Consider the following 8718-nt stretch of genomic DNA (forward strand, 5'->3'; position numbering starts at 1 on the left):
TGGATTGCCTGAGCCCGCGGGTTCGAGACCCGCCTGGGCAGCGAAACCTCATCTCTACAATAAATCAAAAAATCAGCCGGGCGTGGTAGCGCATGTCTGTAACTCCGGCTACTTGGAAGGCTGAGGAAGAAGGATCGCCGGAGCCCAGCAGGTCGAGGCTGCGGTGGCCGGGAGCGGCCACTGCACTCCAGTCTGGGTGACAGAGTGAGACTCCAACCCAAAAAAAAAATAAAAATAAAAAAAAATAAAAAATAGCTTTCTAAAAATCTAGAAAAATAAAATTAAGATTCATATGTATGTCCTTGGAATCAGATCAGTTATTTGAACCTTCCAAGATAATGACTAATGTGGGCTAGCCATATATGTATTGTTGTTAATTATATTTTAAAATATTTTTATAAACTAAATCAATAATCTGTCATGCTTATACACTTGTGTACATATTGTATTTCTATTAGTAATATATTTATTTATATTTATGTATTACAATTTCATAAACTACATTAATATATTTTCTATTAGTGTTAATATAGAAATATAATAACAAAATCATTAATTAAAGATAGCAAATAATGTAAAATTCACCAACGTTTTGATTTTAAATTTGAAATACTAATTTCTATCATTCTTCCTTCAAACATTCACTTATTGTTTCCAATTAAATAGCATTATAGTCATGTATTACTTAATGATGCGGAAACGTCTTAGAAAACGAAAGGTCTGATGATTTTGTCATTGTGTGAACATGATAGAGAGGACTTACACAAACCTAGATTATATAGCCTACTACATACCTATGCTATATGGTATAGTTTATTGTCTCTAGGCTACATACCACATAGCATGCTACTCTATTGAATATTGTAGACAATTGTAACACGATGGTGAATATTTATTTGTGTATCTAAACATAAAAAGGTAAAAATGGTATGCTGTACAGGGCACTTACCACCAATGGAACTTGCAGGACTGGAAGTTACTCTGGGTGTCAGTGAGGGTTGAGTGAATTTGGAGCCTATGGCATTACAGTAATTTACTGTAGTAAATTGTATAAATACTGTGCAGTGAGGCTACACTAAAGCGATACAAATATTTTTCTTTCTTCAATCATAAATTAATATTAGCTTACTGTAGATTTCTACTTTATAAACTGTATATGTAACTTATTTGTTTATTTGTTTATTTATTTATTTATTTATTTATTTATTTATTTATTTTACTTTTTTGAGTTGGAGTCTCACTCTGTCGTCCAGATTGGAGTTCAGTGGCACAGTCCTGGCCACCTCAGCCTCAACCTGCTGGGCTCCGGCAATCCTTCAACCTCAGGCTTCCAAGTAGTTGGACTACAGGCGCGTGCTACCACACCCACCTAATTTTGGATTTATTGTAGAGATAAGATCTCCTCAAGTTGGCCAGGCGGGTCTCAAACCTGCGGGCTCAGGCAATCCACTCTCCTCAGTCTCCCAAAGCACGGGATTATAGACTGAGTCGCTGAGTCCAGCTAATTTGGTTCTTTTTAAATAACATGTCTAAAAACACACACTATTCAGCTATACAAATATATTTTATAAATATCCTTATTGTATAAGCCTTCTACTATTTGAATATTTTATCATACTTTTTTACTTTCCTTAATTGTTATTAAAAGCTAAGATAGAAACACATGCATTAGACTATGCCTACACAGGGTCAGTATAACCAATGTACTGTCTTCCACCTCCACATTTTATCCCACTGGAAAGTCTTCAGGGACAATAACATGCATAGAACTGTCATCTTCATGATTCTGAGCATGTCCTGAAAGATCTGCCTAAGCTACTGTTTACAGTTAGCAATATTTTATAAGTACGATGAGAACAATAGATAACAACAATTTAAAAGTATACTATGGAAAACACATAAACCAGTAAATAGTTTTATACTATCAAGTGTTATGTACTGCATGTAATGGTATGACTATACATGAAGGATCCCCAAAAAAGCCAAAGTAATTTTTTAGGGTGGACCCTTTGTAGTACAGACTTTCCCCGTTAAGTATATATAAACCCATTGGCATTAGTGTACTACCTAGCAATGTTTTGAGAGGCTATGTTCAGCTTCAGTGATTTTTTTTTTTTTTTTTAGAGTCTTTCTATGCATTTGTCCATTTCAACACTGGAAATTTGCATGAACAGTATGAGGAAGTGAAATTTTGACTAAATTCACCCAAGTCATGCAAGAAGTAAAGGTTGATTTGGCCAATATTAGAAAGATTCATTCTGAAATGCCAAAAATGAAGAATTCCCATCTAGAATTTCAAAATACTGTAACATCTCGGGAGCAGATTCAATCAGGGAGAGCAAAGACTCTCAGAGCTCAAAGAGCAAAATATTGAACTAACAAAGTATGCCATAAGCAAGAAGAAACTGCTGAAAAAGATGACCAAGTCTATGAGAAGTGTGAGACTATGTAAAAAAAAAAATCTACAGTTGATTGGTGTCTTCAAAACAGAAGCGAATAATGAGGCCACTGCAGAACAAGTTTCCTTGAGATTATCCGATGAATTTATCATATCTCTCTAGAATGGTCATTATCCAAGTGCAAGAGATTTAAGAGCACTCTTTCAAAGTATTACACAGGAAGACTAATCCCAATTGGATCAATTGTTCTCTTTTTGCTGCTTATTTTGCCAATCATTATCCAAAGATTAAGACAAGCTGTCCGACGAAATTCCAACACTATCCACCTTGCCATTTTAAAAAATAAAAAAGGGGGAGATGCCGGGAGCTGCAATCACTAGTAAAAGTAAGGTAAAAGGGACCTGAAAATAGGAAAAACGCCGCTGGGAGCAAGGCTCCAGTAAAATGCGGTCATGACGGAGGCAAAGCCCCATGGATCCTAAGGACGGACCTTCCCTAACTTTGAAGGATTGCATGCATAGGCTTGAGAATGTTCCCTCTTTAATTGAGATAATAGATGCGCAAATGGATGATGGCATTTGACAGCAAAAATTATACCTAGGCATAATGGAGGTGAGATTGCAGCAAAAGGGGTGCCCCTTAGGGTGTGTAAGGATGTTTTTCAGTAACAGCAGGAGGCCGAGAAAAACGAGTCGACCACTTCCTCATAAACAACAGACCCCAGCTGAGAGCTGGTGGAAAACAACCATTTGAGATAAAAAATAGGTTAAGACATTTTAGGATTAAATAAGTAGTTTAATGAAGATAGAATTTAGAATATTAATAATAAGATAGTAAGATAAGATAGACTAATAAGATAAGAGATACATAATAGTATAAGCGATAGTTAAGAATATAGGGATATAAGAATAGAAATAAGATTAATAGAAATAAATATATAGTAGTAAGTAAATTAAATAAGACTTAGGGTTAAGGTTTAGCTTTATAGAGTAAGGATATTATAGGCCTATAATAGTAAGTAGTTATAAGAAAGTTAGGAAGAAAACCAGGATGTTCATAAATGTTTGACTTAAGAAAAACACCATCTGTGGTTGAAATTGTTAAAAGTCAACCTTATTGTGAGTGCAAAATGATGTACGTGGGCATTTGGTTAGCAACATAAGATACATTTGTGGGTACAGGGCTGAGCGGAAAACCTATATAAGCTTGTGAAAAATAAATAAAAATTGGCAGAGTCTTGAACTCTCCCCAGGAAGAAGGATCCTGTCATTTTCACCTTTTCTTTTTCGCCGCGTCCCAATTCCCCCATCTCAAGTCCTGACTCCCTTCTGGAGCTGGACTCCGGCACTCCCAGGGAAACATTTTGCCATTGTGGAAGAGATGAAACAAATAAATGGCAGAAGCACTAAAGGCATCTAAATAGATAAGTTCAAAAAACTATTTGGAGCAGTGGAAAAGCATCTTGATAAGTTTATTGCCTCAAATAGTGAGTACTTTGAAGGTGACTGACATTTGAACATGTAGGAACAAATAAACAATTGTATGTATGAATGAATGCCATTTTTTGCATCCTCCCTTGTACTTTTATACAACTGAGTGTACAGGAGGTCTGTTTACACCAGCATCACCACAGATACATAAATAACGCATTGTGCTATAACAATGGCTATAATATTACTAGACAACAGAAATTTTTTATTTCCACTATAAGGTTATGAGAAAACTGTTGTATAAGAGGTGCAACACTGACAAAAATATTATGCAGCAAATTATTACATTTTGTCTTTTTCGTATGTAACAATAAAGATTTTTACAGTTCTAGAATTTAACTTTAATGAACTCTATGCTTATACAAAGGCCTTATAAAATTTGGACAAGACAAAAATTACACAATATAACAAGTGGAGATATAATTTACTCAATATGGCATAAAATGTATATATTTGCATATGTATACATATAGAATCGAAATAGGTATTGCTATGACTATTTCAATAGTGACAACGCATAGTATCCTAAGAATGAGCAGTAGTTTGAAAGTATGTAAAAGTTAAAAATGTACATTAGTATGATGGCAAATAACTTTATTTTCAAAACATTTTTAAGGATTCAAGATGGCCACTAAGTAGTAGCTGACATAGTTCATTTGGTGAACTACATAGAGAGCACACACACAAAGCTAAATGATACAGCCTACTCTGGGTGCTATATGGTGTTATCTATTGCTTTTAGGATACTAACCTATCAGCTGAGGGTAACAGTGAAGTTGGGTACCAGCTGCCGGCACACTCTGGTTTTTTGGCTATTTGGGCTCTTTTTAGTTTCCTGATGAATTTCTGTATCCTATTTTCTATGTCTGAGAAAAATGATGTTGGTAATTTAATGGGCATTGCATTGAATTTGCAGATAGTCTTGGTTAGTATGGACATTTTGACAATATTGATTTTCTAATCCATGAATATGGAATATTTTTCATTTGCTTATGTCATACTTGATTGGTTTGAACACTCTTTTATAGCTTTTATTGTAAAGACCTTTCACGTATCTGGTTAAGTAGATGCCAAGGTATTTCATTTTTATTGTGGTTATGGCGATTGGGATTAGGCTTTTGTTTTGCTTGTCTGTTTGCCTGTTGCTAGTGTACACTGATTTTTTAACCCAAGACTTTACCAAAGTTGATTTTCAGGGCAAGAAGATTTTTTACAGACTCCCTGGGATTTTCAAGGTAAAGTATCATATCATCCACTAAGAGGGGTATCTTAACATTCTCTTTTGCTATTTCGTTAACCTTGAAACTTCTCTTGCCTAATTGCTCTCATGAAGACTTCCAACTCGGTTGAACAGGAGTGGTGAGAGGGACATTCCTGTCTTGTTTTCATTCTAAAGGGAAATATTTCCAATTACCAGCCATTGAGTAAAGGGTTGGCAGTGGGTTTATCATGGGTGGCTTTTACTAATGTCTAGATGCTCGAGGGTTTTTATCAAGCAAGGTTGCTGGGTTTTGTCAAATGTTGTTACTGCATCTAATGATATAATCATGGGTCTCTTGGTCTTACATCTGTTAATGTGCTGAATTACATTTATGGTCTTGTAAATGTTGAACAAGGCCTGCTCCCCAGGAATGAAAGTCAACTGGTCATGGTGGAGGATCCTTGAGATAAAATGTTGGATATGATTTGCCAGAATCTTGCTTAGAATTTTTGTGTGTGTGCTCATCAAGGAGATTAGTCTGTAACTATCTTTCTTTTTTGGGTCTTTGCCAGGTTAGTGGCTGACCAACATGCAGAAGAATGAAACTGAACCCCTATCACCACATAAAAAATTATCTATAAATGGATTACAGATTTAAAGATAAAACCTTAAATGATTTGTTTTTTTTTTGAGTTGAAGTCTCACTCTGTCGCCCAGACTGGAGTGCAGAGGCCGCTCCCGGCCACCGCAGCCTTGACCTGCTGGGCTCCAGCGATCCTTCCGCCTCAGCCTTCCAAGTAGCCGGAATTACAGACATGCGTTACCATGCTCGGCTGGTTTTTTGATTAATTGTAGAGATGAGGTCTCGCTGCCCAGGCAGGTCTTGAACCCACGGGCTCAGGCAATCTACTCATCTCAGTCTCCCAAAGGCGTGGGATTACAGGCTGAGTCACTGAGCCCGGCTAAAACCTTAAATGATAAGAATCCTAAAATAAAATAGGATCTTATGTACATTGGCATAACCAATAAATTCTTGTCGAAATTTCCAAAAACAAATGCCATGAAGCTAAAATAGATAAGTGGGACCTCATCAAACTGAAAAGCTTTTGCACAGCAGAAGAAACCATCAAGAGAGTTGAGAGACATCCCACAGAATGGTCAAAAAATTTTGCTAATTATGAGTCTGAAAAAGGCTTAACATCCAGTATCTACAAAGATCTCAGAGGTTCGAAAAGGAAAAAAATCACAAAAAAATCATTAAAAAGAGGACAAGGGACATAAACACACACTTGTCAAAAGAATATATACACGCAGAATACAGATGCATTAAAAACGTTGCACAGCCTCGCTGTCAGAGGAATTAAAATCAAAACTACAATGAGATACCACCTAACTCCAGTATGGATTGCAATCATTAAGAATTTTTTTTAAAATGTTTGCTGGCGTAATTGTGGAGAAAAGGGAATGCTTCTACATTGTTGGTGAGAGTGCAAATTAGTTCAACCTTTATGAAAAGCAGTGTGGTAATTCCCAAAAGAACTAAAATTTGACCGTCCATACAATTCAGCAATTCCTCTCTTGGGAATATACCCTGAGGACCATAAATCATTCCATAAAAAGAAAAAAACAAAACAAAACAAAAAAAACACCTACACAGTCATGTTTTTAACTAGCTATTCTAAAAGCAAAACATAGAAGCACTGTCCAGGGGAAGTGGACTGGATAAAGAAAAAGTAGTACATATACATGATGGAATATTTTGTAGCCATTAACACAAACAATATCAGGGACTTTGCAGCAAATTGTATGGAATTGAAGACCATCATATTTAGTTACCTATCACAGAAACAAAAAACCTGAAAATGCAGCCAGGCTCGGTGGCTCAGCCTGTAATCCTGCGCCTTTGGGAGACTGAGGTGAGTGGATTGTCTGAGCCTGAGGGTTCGAGACCCGCCTGGGCAGCGAGACTTCATCTCTACAAAAAATCAAAAAAATCAGCCGGGCGTGGTAGTGCATGCCTGTAATTCCGGCTACTTGAAAGGCTAAGGCGGAAGGATCGCCGGAGCCCAGCAGGTCGAGGCTGTGGTGGCCAGGAGTGGCCACTGCACTCCAGTCTGGGAGACCGAGTGAGACTCTAACTCAAAAAAAAAAAAAAAAAAAAAACCCTGAAAATGCACATTTTCACAAACTGTGGGAACTGAACAATAATCACATTACTCCAAGGGAGGGATTGGTAGTTGCTTAATCAATAAATCAAAGGGGATAATGGTCTTAGTTAATTTGTGCTGTTATAACAAAATGTCACATACTAAGCAACTAATAAACAACAGAAATTTATCTTTCACAGTTCTGTGGGTTGGAAAGTGCAAGATTAATAATCTGAGTAGTTTAGTGTCTGCTGAGGTATGCTCTCTGATTTCAAGATGACATTGCTAAAGGTAGAAGGGAAAAAACTGTGAATGTGAATGCTAGTTTCCTGCAGCACTTTTCTAAGGCACACATCTATTCATAATGATAAACTCTCTATCACATAGCATAAGGTCCACCTCTTAATACCTTTTAAGTAAGGAATAAGTTTCAACATGAATTTTCGAGGAGACACAAACATTTGAACAATAGGAAGGAATGTTAAATTTCTTCAATGTTTGAGAAAAGGCTATCCTGCAAAATGCAGGATACCAATAAAAGGATATTTAAAGTACATTAAATAAGCAAATCTATACATTACAAAGTAAACCACAAAATATGGTGAAGATAAAAATAAATTGGAATTTTAAAAATTGTTAATTTTCAATTCAAAGTATCTATTGTAATATAATTAATGATATTAAATAAGGTATTTTTCTGAAAATAAATATACTTAAAAATTGGATAATTTTAGTATATAAAACTAAAATTATTTTTATTTAAAAAATGCAAAGAATATTTATAATAAAAATAACTGTTTGCTCTTTTAATGAGACACTCCTTTAATATAAGCATAAAGAAAAATTTAGGGGCAACCCTTTGGTGTCCTCTCCCACTGTGGAAGCTTCTCTGTCCTCTCAATAAATACTACTTTTGAAAAACAGAAAAGAAAAATTTAAACATGAAAATATACACCATGCAATACAAACTCAAATAAAACTGTTGTAGTTAATGTCTATTCATAATATAAGAGAAAAGCATTATTGGAAACGAAAAAGCATGCTTTAGAAAATGTATTCATTACTGAATCATTACTAATATTTTTAAAATAATTTATATGAAATGCTAATACAAGTTCAAAATAGAAGTGAAAAAAGTACCTAAACAGGTACTCAAAAAAAAAAAAGGGATTTCACACCTTTGTCTTGCTTCTTATTTTACAAACATTGCAGTAAGCCTATAGAAGACTTAAGCTGCCGGGCTCGGTGGCTCAGCCTGTAATCCGGCGCCTTTGGAGGCTGAGGTGAGTGGATTGCCTGAGCCCACAGATTTGAGACCCTCCTGGGCAACTTGGTGAGACCTCATCTCTACAATAAATCAAAAATCAGCCAGGCGTGGTAGCACGTGCCTGTAGTTCCACCTACTCGGAAGGCTGAGGTGGAAGGATCGCCGGAGCCCAGCAGGTCGAGGCTGCGGTGGCCAGGAGCGGCCACTGCACTCG

This window comes from Carlito syrichta, unplaced genomic scaffold (assembly GCF_000164805.1).
Source record: "Carlito syrichta isolate Samal-C Ts95f unplaced genomic scaffold, Tarsius_syrichta-2.0.1 Scaffold311695, whole genome shotgun sequence".
Classification (NCBI taxonomy): domain Eukaryota; kingdom Metazoa; phylum Chordata; class Mammalia; order Primates; family Tarsiidae; genus Carlito; species Carlito syrichta.